At 38.8% G+C, this 13,198-nt stretch overlaps 1 protein-coding gene across 6 annotated transcripts in view; it reads right to left on the bottom strand.

Moving 5' to 3' along the window:
- Positions 1–13,198, bottom strand: part of BTBD9 (BTB domain containing 9) — a 416,334-nt gene that overhangs the window by 396,595 nt on the left and 6,541 nt on the right. The window lies entirely within an intron of this gene.

The following is a 13,198-nucleotide window of genomic DNA, read 5'->3' as shown; positions in this document are numbered from 1 at the left end:
CTTGGGCACAACAATGTGCTTTGGTGATGACTTTCTGATATACATATAGCACTGACAACAAATTGGAGCAAATTTTATTCCATTCAAGAATAGAAAGACTACCAGGCAGCCACAAAGGAAGCAGCTGACCCCAGGATTTGAGTCTATATATTCCAAAGATTTCAATAACTTTCAACTTGTTGAACTGAGCCCACATCAGCTTCCCCCAAGGTTGGGAGCATGAAGAGTTTAGAGCTAGTTGTTCAATCTTGCACTTCACACATACTTTATTATCCCTTTTCCAGTTTTTATTCAAATTTTTCAAGAGGTTATCCACACCCCTGGTCTCCTCTTTTTAACCTCCAATTCACTCCTGAATCCACTGAAGCCTCACTATCAGCCCACCACCCCCACTGAAACCGCTCTTACCAGGGTCATCAATGACGTCTTAATTGGAATATCCAAGATTCACTTTTCCATTCTTACCTTTCTGGACCTCTCTGCAGCATGTGACACTCTTGAACATACCCTTCTTGAAACTCTGCTCCCTGAGCCTCTGTGACACTCTTCTCTCCTGGTTCTCCTTTTACCTTTGTGTCTCTTTCTTTCACTACTGTGTCTTTAAGAGTCATATTCCCCAGGGCTATGCCTTCCTTTTATCGTTCCTCCAGGTTCCAACTACTACCTGTTAACTTCCAAATCTCTCATCTCTAGGCCAGATATCCCTTCTGAATTTCAGATTCATATGTACAGATGCTTGCAATATTCTACCACATGTCCCCACTGGCATTTCAAGTCAGCATACTCAGTATCAAACTAATCTTCTCTTAATTTCCGTTTTTCTCCAGTGTCCTTTGTCTTAATATATGGTATGCCACATAAGTAACCCATGCTAAAAACCTGCACATTTCCCTTAACTTCCTTTCCCTGACCCCCACCCCCACCCCACCACCCCTCCCACCCCCGTCTAATCAATTAACTTTTTTTAAAAGATTTATTTGGGAGAGAAAGAGCATGTGAGCAGGGGGAGGGGCAGAGGGAGAGACAGAGAAGCAGACTCCCCACTGAGCACGGATTCCCAACACTGGGCTTGATTCCACAATCCTGAGATCATAACTAGAGCTAAAACCAAGAGTCAGATGCTTAACTGATTGAGCCACCCAGGAGCCCCATTATCTCCTCATTTTACCTCCTAAATATTATTCCTTTAATTCATCCCTCCTATGCCTAATAACTTCTACTCTGATTCAGGTTTCAATCATCTCTTACCTGCACTATGACAGCTTCCAAACTATCTCTCCACCTCCTATTTTGTCCCCCTCAATTCCATCTCCACTCATTTTGTACAATAACCAATCTGAAATGAAGATATAATCAAGCTACTCTCTGGCTTAACACTTTTTAAATTATTCTCCAATTAAAAGGCTCTGCTGTCAGACCTCTGTACTTTGGAATCCCCTCTCTGCACTCACTGCAAGGTCAAGACATGACCTTGAACAAGTTACTCAACTTCTCTGCACCTCCATTATTTTCACTTATGAATGTCCCAAAGGATTAAATGAGATAAGTGAGTGAGATAAGTGAGATAACTATGAAAACACTGAATATAGTTCCTGGCATTTAGTAAATGCTTAACAAATGGTAGCTCTTAGTGATTATATTATTAACACTAATCATATTATAGTCAATGGAATGGTATACATATTCACAGACAGGGCATCCATGGCCCTCTCTGAACTGACCCTTACTTACCACTCTAGCCTCCACTTTGCCTTTCACTTTATGCTTCAGCAACACCACTTGCCCTGGCACACTTTGCCATCTCTCTGTAAAAACACATATTCCCTTGACCCCCTGCATTGGCCACATTCTTCAGGCCTAATGAGGTGTCACCCATCACCAGGAAGCCTTCTCTGAATATCAGTGCTTATTCAGAGGTCTCCTCAGAAGTACTGATAGACTAAAGTATTCATGGCATATAAATTTGAAGCTGATATAGCTGGATATATTGTTCTCACAGCACTTACCACTTTATATCACAAACATCTACCTTGAAATCTACCACCTCTACCAAGTTACAAGTTCTTTGTGGACAGGAAACATAAATCATTCTCTTTTGTATCCACATCACTTAATATAACCTAGCAAGAACTCAACAGATGTCTGCATGGATGAGAGAGAAGCGGCCTGGGAATCTTCTCTCCAATTCCACCTGAATTAGGTCAGATTTTTACCATGAGAGTATCACATCATATTCGAATTTAACTTATGTGAATTCAATTACTTATATAGAAGGAAGAGTCAGAAATAGTGGGAACACTGAGTGAACCCACTCAATGTTCCCTGCTGTACTTAAGCTTAAAACAAGGTATAAGTGATTTCAGAAGTTTCTCAATCATTGAAAAATAAGTGGAAGCAGCAAAAAATTAATTGAAGGACCAACAGAAACAGTGATAACAGAGGAAGAGGAGTGGAAGAACAGAGTTATCCTGCCTTAGGAAAAGTAACCAATCCTTTAAAAACTCTGAGAGGGTTATTTCTTCCCATCAAAACAATTTAATAGTATTCACTGAAATAAATGGTACACAATTCCTCAGGAATTAACAAAGTGTACATATGTTAATACTGGGGTAATTAAACCTTTAATGGAGGAGTGACAGAACAGTGAGAGAGCAAAGAAATCAATGAAAACAATGCAACTGCACAAAAGATTATTACCGACAGAATGAGAAACGAAGTAACTGAGACAACTCTATCAAGCACCAATTGTGTAACTGCAAAGACTGTTTCGTGGTGGTGCTTTAGAGGCAGGCCAGGAAATGGTTAGTAATGTGAGGTGTTGACAAGCCAAATTAGGGGTGTCAAACGAAACTAGTAAAATTAAATTCTCATAACTCAAATTAGCTGATTTTAGGACATTCCTGTACTAAGAGAACCATGATAGGGTATTTTATAGGCATTAAAGGGTTTGCTACAGGAAATTTTCACAGTACTCGATTTTTACATTTTGTCCTGACTTTAGAATATAACCACTAACCCACTCCCACCCCAACTATGTGATTCCACTATATTCTCTTGCTAATGCCATCATAGGAATAGACAAACCACCGTGTTCGTAGTTGGAGCCACAGGATTCCATTTGAGTCCCAAAGACTTAACTATAGTTCCATAGTCAGCCTAAAAACAAGTGTGCTAGCACCTGGCATCACAAAGAGGGAGACATCCAGTTGCCTTAGCAAGCACAGCCTGTGAGAAAAAGCAGATGCTGTGAGGAAACCATGCAGTTCTTTCCTCCCTCCGGGGAACCTCGTCTTAGCTATCTCAGTAATTACCCAATATCTGTACTATACACTTCATCTGTATCATTCCTACTCCTCCTCCGCTAGACAATAAACTCCTTGAAGGCAGGGGCTAGGTCAGAATGCTTAATGGAAGAATTACTAGAACTCTCACATCCATTAATTTCCTTGTCAAAGCATCAAAAAGTACTGCTTCATGATAGCACAGATTTTCCTAGTCATTAAAGCCATCTAAAATTGGTAGGAACCACTTTATAAAGAAGTGAAATGCCCATTAAAAAGGGAGTCATTGTAATGTATCTGTTAAAAGATAATGTTTTAAAAAGGTAAAATCAAAAAATAAAAAATTAAAAAAATTAAAAAAAGGTAAAATCATGATACAAATATAAAACGTATCAAAGACTTTATTTAAATCAATAATTAATGAAGCAGTCAGTAAGATAAAGAGTCCAAAGTAGTCAACACACACACACACACACACAGGTGCGTGCGGTATCTGGAATGCTAACACTGCTTTACAAATAGATGCAAAACTAGTCACTATCCCCAGGGCAACATTCAATTGCATTCTGCTGGACAAAATCAACTTGTGTTTCTATAAACAAGAATCATCTGCATAACTGTCAGTTTTCTACAATTTACAGTTATAAAACAGCTCAAAGACAATGAAAGGCACAGAGAGTCCAGACGAATGCACTGGATATGACAGTCTGTGATTTTTTTTATGCCCATTTCAGTCTTCTACAATTTTCTGTCCTGATAATTGTAAGGGCTGCTAAAGAGAATCAGGCAGCCTTTTCATATATGGATATGTAACAGCCTCCGAGATGCAATGAGGAAAAAGCATGACACAGTAATGTGGTATGCGACATTTATGTTTAGGAATAAACATAAGAATGTGCCATATGCACACAGAATATTTCTGAAAAGACATATAGAAATCTTCACTACTTTTAATCATTCCAATAGAACGGGAGCCTTCAAATTTTTTTTTTTAATTTTTTATTATTTATGATAGTCACAGAGAGAGAGAGAGAGAGAGGCAGAGACATAGGCAGAGGGAGAAGCAGGCTCCATGCACCGGGAGCCCGACGTGGGATTCGATCCTGGGTCTCCAGGATGGCGCCCTGGGCCAAAGGCAGGCGCCAAACCGCTGCGCCACCCAGGGATCCCAACGGGAGCCTTCATAAATGACAGCAGATCTTTGCCTATTTTGTTCAGCCCTCTATCCCCAAACAGTAGAACAGTTCTTGGTGCTTAAGTGGCACTCAATAAAAATTTGTTGAACAAATTAATATACCAGTGGTAATAGCACCTGCTTCCAGAAGGAAGAACTGGATGTCTGTCAGGTAAGGATGAAAGGAAGAGTTACCTTCCACAGTATATCCCCTCGTATTTTTGAATTTTGTACCATGTCCATATATTACCTCCTTAAAACAGATTTTTTTAAAAAAGATAATGAGTTGATGTTAGCTAAGCTGTTTGATTTCTTCATTAAGCTGCCTTCTCCATCTCTAGGACTTCAGCAAGGTACTGAAAACTATGGTATGAGTATTAGGTGGCTTGATGTGGGTCATACTCATACTGATAATATAAAGGTTCAAAAATAAACAGAAATATTTAAATGGTTTAACCACTTTAGAAAAGTTTGCTGTTATCTACTAATATTGAAGATCTGCATTCCATAAAACTCAGTATTTTACTCTATTATACACTAAGGTAAGATATATTCACGAGCATATAAAAAAACATCCTAGCTAAAACACAAAAGTCCCTAGAAACAACCCATATGTCCATCAAAAGCAGAAAGGATAAATTGTATAGTCCTGAAATGGACTTATGTTCACTATGCAGCAGTGAACATGAAAAAATTAGCTGTATGCAACAAGATGAATAATATCAAAATGTAATATTAAATTTAAAAGCCCAACATAAGGAACACACACATATGATTTCATTCATATAAAGTTCAAAAATAGGTCTAGTAACCTATAAGTGTTTTCTGTGTATACTTAAAGGATAAAATGTTAAAAAAAAAAAAAAAAGAATAAGGAAGTAATATTATAAAAGTCAGGACAGGGCAGCCCCGGTGGCACGGTAGTTTAGCGCCGCCTGTGGCCCAGGATGTGATCCTGGAGACCCGGGATCGAGTCCCACGTCGGGTTCCCGGCATGGAGTCTGCTTCTCCCTCTGCCTGTGTCTCTGCTTCTCTCTCTCTTTCTCTGTGTCTCTAATGAATAAATAAAATCTTTTTTAAAAAAAAGTCAGGACAGTGTTTACTTTTAGGAGAGGGGCTGAGATCGAAAAGGAGCACCTGATGCGTGACTGGGGGCTAGCAGGGTTTTATTTCTTAATGAAGTGGAAATAAACTAGATGTTACTTTAAAGTAATTAATTAAGTTCAGCATTTGCGTTCCATGTACTTTTCTGTATATGTGTTGCTGGACAGCAGAAACAAAAGTTTTAAAAGATATAGACATTTTCTATACAAGCTGGGACCCAGGCAGGGAAAGTATCAGTGTAAGCTGTAGGATCCTGTGCCAAAGACTACATGTTCTACAGGATAAAAAGACGAAAGCCAGGAAGGAACCCAAGAGCTTTCCTTCTTCCTTTTTAAAGGAGGCTACTCAGTTCAAGTGTTCCCATTTTCACAGCTTGTTTACTTCTTTCTCCACTTTCAGTATCTACTAGTTTCTTTAAAATCTCCTTCTACAATTTTGTAAACACTCTGTCCATGGTCCCCAAACTTTAGTTGTTTCAGAACCACCTAGAGGGAACAGTAAAACACAGGTTGCCAGGCCTCATCCCCAGAGTTTCTGATTCAAAAGGTGAGGTCCTCAAATTTGCATTTTGAACAAATTACCAGGTGACTTTAACGCTGTCCTAGAACCATTGCTCTATAGTTAGGATTCTAATGCAATAATCTAGGCAAGAAATTGAGGACTTCAGTGAAGTTGTAAAAGCCCTAAGAATGGAAAGGAGAAAATGAGTATGAGGGATTATTAACAAGAATACGAGGGTACAAGAGCAAAGGCGTTCAGGACAGTCAGCTTTTCAGCTTAGATGAATAATGTAGCATTCATCAGGACAAAGGATTGAGAGGGAAGAAAAGCAAATTCAATCTGCTAAGAAATTAATCTATGGCTTGGAGAGTGTGGGTAAGGAAGCCTCAGAAAGGCACCTAACCTAAACAGGAAAGATAGAAGGAAGCATGAATGGAATGAGGCAACAAGAGGAAAGTGTTCCAAAGTACTAGATAAATATAAGAAACCCCATAGAAGCAAGCAGGTGACCTCCTCACAAAGAAATTTTATGAGGCTGTAAAAAAAATAACAGAAAGATCTCTAGGAACTTATGTTGAGTGGTTTCCAGGATACAATGTTAAGTGCAAAAAGTAAAATGCAAAAGAATATCTACAGCACTTTTGGGGTAAGAAAAAAATGGGGAAATAAGAAAATATACATATTATCTGGTTATTTGTGCAAAAAGAAATATAATAAGGATAAAGCTGGGTAAATGAATAGATTATAGGAAGTGGTTAGGAAGAGGGTAGACAGGACAGAAGAAATGGGAATGACACTTCTGAGAATGCCTTCTTGACTTCTGCAACCATTATTATTGGTTATTGTTTCACAGGCTCAAAAAAGGACAGTAAATAAAATAAAAAATGGGGAGATAATAGAGTGACATGAAATACAGAGAATTAATATGAACCAAACTATTTCAAATAAATAACATAATCACACTGAAGGGGATACATAACTATGTAACTTTTGAACAAAGTGGCTGTACTGTATGCCTTCAGGCTAAAGGTTAAAAGTTAAATACTGAATTCTTGTTAATGGCTTTCATTTTCACAGAGGCACAGGCTAGCTATTTTGAATTTACTTTCTAGGTATATTAAGTGTACAAATAAGTAAATATAAGGTCAAAGGGGGGAACCAGGTTCTCACTGTAGGAGAAGGGAGTTACAAATATGAAAAGAATAATGACAGAAAAAACCCTGTGTTGTAGGACTGAAACTGGAAGTGTCAGTGTAAGCTCATGGATTTAACAGAAATACACAAAACTAGATATAGAGGTGTGTGGGCACAAACACACACACACACACACACACACACACACACACACCTCTGTTTGCTAAGAGAATCTAGAACTGAATCCAAAGGAGGGGCCAGGAAAATAGGACTATCTTGTTGTACCAGAAAATAAGGACGTGCTCAAAGAATATTGGGGACACATCACAAAGACAAAACCAGCTTGAAAAAGTTCCCACTGGATGAATACGCAGCAATTTGAGTAAAAGAAATAATGATAGTAAAGGTAAATGAGACAGTGAGAAAGAGAGACAGAAGCCAAGATATAGACTCTTAACTATCGAGAACAAACCGATGGTTACCAGAGGGGCTGGGTGAAATAGGTGATAGGGATAAGGAGTGCATTGTAAGGAACACTGGGTTATGTATGGAACTGCTGCATCACTATATTGTACACCTGAAACTAACACAGCACTGTATGCTAACTACACTTACAGAAAGTTAAAGATAAATAATAACCATAACCCACTGAATAACACAAGAATCTGTGAGTTCATAGTGATATTAACTAATGGGGAGAATTCAACTAATAAATGTAGGAGGAATAATGGAATTAGGAAATATTCATTTGGCAAAATTGATTCAGGAAAGAATCAACAATGGATGCTAAAACTAGTAGGTAAATGTCTAAGAGTAACAGGATATTCATAGTCTCAAAGAATTTCTCTAGAAAACACTTATCAGTTACAAAGGAAAAAATAGTAACTTTACAGTGGGGAAACCGGGCAGATTCCTTATTAACTAAAATGATCGGAAGGTAACATCAGCAGTAACAGCGGCATCACTGGCCTTCCTGAGGTGACGCACCGAGAAACACATGGTGGTAGCCTTGCCAAAAATGGATTAACCTGGACTGAATCATGAAGGCACACCAGACAAACCTCGAATGAGGGACACTCTGTTTTAAAGCAAAACAAGTGCTCCCTTCGGCAGCACAAATATTAAAACAAAACAAAACTGGCCTATACTCCTCAAAAATGCCAGTGTCACAAAGACAACTATTGAGGAACTGTTCCGGACTAAAGGAGACCAAAGGAAAACAACTGAAGGTAGTGTGTGAGTGGTTTTTGTTGTTGCTATGAAAGGCATTCACTCATAAGCCAATCAGGACAATAACAATACTACATTAATACTAATTTCCTGATGATTAGAATGTAGTTAGTATAAGAATATTCTTTTTTCTTCTAAGGAAATGCACACAGAAGGATTGGGGTAAAAGGGTATTGTATCTGCCACTTACTCTTTTTATTATTGATTTCAATTCAAGGGTACGTAACATACAGTTATAGTAGTTCCAGGTGTACAAGTTAATGATTCAACAGTTCCATACATTTTTTCAGGTCTCATTAAGGTAAGAGTGATCTTAATCCTCTTCATCTTTCCACCCACCCTACCCTACCCACTTCCCCTCTGGGGAACCATCAGTTTGTTCTCTATAGTGAAGAGTTCATTTATTGTCTTTTCTTCTTTGTTCATTTGGGGTTTTTTGTTTGTTTCTTAAATTCCATATGTGAGTGAAATCACATGGTATATGTCTTGCTCTAATTGACTTATTTCATCTATATCCTCTATATCCATAGATGTTGGCACAAATGGCAAATTTTCATTCTTTTTATGGCTGAATAATATTCCATTATATAATTTATCCATTCAACTATTGATGGGACACTTAGGCTACCTCCACAGTTTAGCTATTGTAAATAATGCTCTGTAGCTTACTCTTGAACAATGTGTGTGTGTGTGTGTGTGTGTGTGTGTGAGAGAGAGAGACAAAAAGAGAAAGGATAAAACAAATGTGGTAAAATGTTAACATTTGGAGGAATGTAGAATTCTTTTCTGTGTAAAATTAGGTCAAAAAAAAAAAAAAAAGAAAAAAGTAAGGTAATTGATACCTGCTGGGGGTAGGGACAGTGAAGTCTAAATCTATTTAACATCTAAAGAAATAGAGACGCCTGGATGGCTCAGTTGGTTAAGTGTCCACCTCTTGGTTTCAGCTTAGGTCATGATCTCAGGGTCGTAAGATAGAGCCCATGTCGGGCTCCATACTCAGCACAGAGTCTGCTTGACATTTTCTCTTTCCCTCTTCACCTGCCCCTTCCCCTGCTCATGCTCGCTTCCTTTCTCTCTCCAAAATAAATAAGAACCTTTTTTAAAAATTGAAAAACAAACTAAGCGGACCCTGAACTTTATGGGCAACTAATATTCGATAAAGGAGGAAAGACTATCCATTGGAAGAAAGACAGTCTCTTCAATAAATGGTGCTGGGAAAATTGGACATCCACATGCAGAAGAATGAAACTAGACCACTCTCTTTCACCATACACCAAGATAAACTCAAAATGGATGAAAGATCTAAATGTGAGACAAGATTCCATCAAAATCCTAGAGAAGAACACAGGCAACACCCTTTTTGAACTCGGCCATAGTAACTTCTTGCAAGATACATCCACGAAGGCAAAAGAAACAAAAGCAAAAATGAACTATTGGGACTTCATCAAGATAAGAAGCTTTTGCACAGCAAAGGATACAGTCAACAAAACTCAAAGACAACCTACAGAATGGGAGAAGATATTTGCAAATGACGTATCAGATAAAGGGCTAGTTTCCAAGATCTATAAAGAACTTATTAAACTCAACACCAAAGAAACAAACAATCCAATCATGAAATGGGCAAAAGACATGAACAGAAATCTCACAGAGGAAGACATAGACATGGCCAACATGCATATGAGAAAATGTTCTGCATCACTTGCCATCAGGGAAATACAAATCAAAACTACAATGAGATACCACCTCACACCAGGGAGAATGGGGAAAATTAACAAGGCAGGAAACAACAAATGTTGGAGAGGATGCGGAGAAAAGGGAACCCTCTTACACTGTTGGTGGGAATGTGAACTGGTGCAGCCACTCTGGAAAACTGTGTGGAGGTTCCTCAAACAGTTAAAAATAGACCTGCCCTACGACCCAGCAATTGCACTGTTGGGGATTTACCCCAAAGATACAAATGCAATGAAACGCCGGGACACCTGCACCCCGATGTTTCTAGCAGCAATGGCCACGATAGCCAAACTGTGGAAGGAGCCTCGGTGTCCAACGAAAGATGAATGGATAAAGAAGATGTGGTTTATGTATACAATGGAATATTACTCAGCTATTAGAAATGACAAATACCCACCATTTGCTTCAACGTGGATGGAACTGGAGGGTATTATGCTGAGTGAAGTAAGTCAGTCGGAGAAGGACAAACATTATATGTTCTCATTCATTTGGGGAATATAAATAATAGTGAAAGGGAATATAAGGGAAGGGAGAAGAAATGTGTGGGGAATATCAGAAAGGGAGACAGAACGTAAAGACTGCTAACTCTGGGAAACGAACTAGGGGTGGTAGAAGGGGAGGAGGGCGGGGGGTGGGAGTGAATGGGTGACGGGCACTGGGTGTTATTCTGTATGTTAGTAAATTGAACACCAATAAAAAATAAATTAAAAAAAAAAAAAAAACAAAAACTAAAGAAATAAAGTGCCAAAATATGTACCTAACTGTGCTGTTCCAAAAAGGTTCTCCGACTAAACCAATTATATCCTACATATACTTTCTAAAGAACAAAATTTGGAATCCAATGGAGCTAATTAAGGATCTCACTCAAGAAGAATTTCTCAAGTACCCAAAGGATGTGAACAAAGTTAACAGCCTCATCCAAACCATGAAACCCAAAGTCACTGTGCTCTGTAGAAGCTGAAATGAGTGCCTTCAAACATGGATTAAGCAAGGACTTTTCTTCTAAAAGTTTAGAAAGTGGGGATCCCTGGGTGGCTCAGCGATTTAGCGTCACCTTCAGCTCAGGGCATGAACCTGGAGACCCAGGATCGAGTCCCACATCAGGCTCCCTGCATGGGGCCTGCTTCTCCCTCTGCCTGTATCTCTGCCTCTCTCTCTCTCTCTCTCTCTCTGTGTGTGTCTCTCATGAATAAATAAAATCTTTAAAAAAAAAAGTTTAGAAAGTAAATTAATTTGTCTTGAAATGTTTGGTTCTATTTAAGATTAATCCTGGAGGGATGCCTGGATGGCTCAATGGTTGAGTCTCAGCCTTTGGCTCAGGTTGTGATCCCGGGGTCTGGGATCAAGTCCTGCCTCCAGCTCCCCACAGGGAGCCTGTTTCTCTCTCTGCCTATGTCTCTGCCTCTCTCTGTGTGCCTCTCATGAGTAAATAAATAAAATCTTAATATAAAAAAACCTTTATGATTAACCATAAAAACCATTAAATAGTGTAAATGAAATGATACAAGAAAAAGTTAATAAAATAAGATAAAAATCAAAGTATTCCAGTGGTATTGGAACTGCAGCTAATGAAATAGATGCGAAACTTCAAGATATCACCAACAAATCTGTAATATGTGAAAACCTGCTTTAGATTTAAAAAACCACCACCTTCAGAACATTTCCAGAAAATACTGTGAATACACAAGTCAAAACAACTACTACATTACTACACATGTGACAATAGAGACAATCAGGGGTGCCTGGGTGGCTCAGTCCATTAAGCCTCTGCCTTCAGCTCAGGCCATGATCTTGGGGTCCTGGGATTGAGGCCTGAATCGGGCTTCCTGCTCAGTGGAGAGTCTGTTTCTCCCTCTCCCCAGACCCTCCCCTCGCTCTTGCATGCACACTCTCTAATAAATAAAATATTTTTAAAAAAATAGATATAATTTCAGCTGACGATACAGCTTCATATGACAATGGATTTATCGTGTTTTAAAATATGTCTACAGATTCTTTGACCCATCCCCCCCCTAAAAAAAGTAGAGGCTACTTGTCTTTCTTAGAGTGTGAGCTGACCTTAGTGACCTGCTTATAACAAATGGGATAGAGCAGAAGTGGCAGTGTACGTTTTCAAGACAGACCATATAAGTCATGTGGTATCCTCCTTCCTCACTCTTGCATCCCTTGCTCTGGGTGAAATCAGCTGACATACACTCAAACAGCCCCTTTTTATTAAAGACCTCTTTTATTAAAGACCTAAGGACTTGTGCTAACAGTCATGTGAAGTAGCCATCTAGGAAGCAGACCCTCCAGTCCCAATCAAGCCTTTGGATGACTATGGCAGTGCTGGTCCACAGGTGTAGAGCAATTCATCAGAGACTTTGGGCCAGAATCACCCAGCAAAGCTGCAAATGAATTCCTAACCCACAGAAATCATTAGATAAATGTCTGAGGCGCCTGGGTGGTTCAGTCAATTGGGCTTCTGACTTCTGATTTTCAGTTCAGGGCATGATCTCAGGGTTGTAGAGGTCCCTGTCAGGCTCTGAGCTGGATGTAGAACCTGCTTAAGATTTTCTCTCCCTCTCTGCCCCATCCCTCCCCACTTCCTCTCTCTAAAAAAAAAAAAAAAAGTGTTGTTTTAAGCTGCTAATTTGGAGGGGGTAATTTGTTATATAACAACAGGTAATACGGCATTTGATATCTATCGGTATAATTATAATTTTATAAAGGTATTAATAGTGAAATTAGCCAGAACTGACTCTGCTTTACAAAGATGCTTACAGTTGTTATTTCAGGAATATATAAAATAGGACCCAAAAGGGATAAATCAAATAGAATATACAACTATTTAACTTGTAAACAGATTAAAAAATAAACATGTGGAGGGATAGAAGGAATGAGTGGTGTGGAGAGAACACCTCACTGTTTAGGGTGAAGAGCAAGGTATTTTTCACTACGTGATAAAAAAAAAAAAAAGGAGTTCTGAATTTATTTTAAATGTCATTAGCTTGGAAAAGTACAGTTAGTTCCTCCTCTTGAAGACTTGTACCTATATATAGAA

Source organism: Canis aureus, chromosome 7 (genome assembly GCF_053574225.1).
Source record: "Canis aureus isolate CA01 chromosome 7, VMU_Caureus_v.1.0, whole genome shotgun sequence".
NCBI lineage: Eukaryota > Metazoa > Chordata > Mammalia > Carnivora > Canidae > Canis > Canis aureus.
This window is presented reverse-complemented; position numbering and strand designations above follow the sequence as displayed.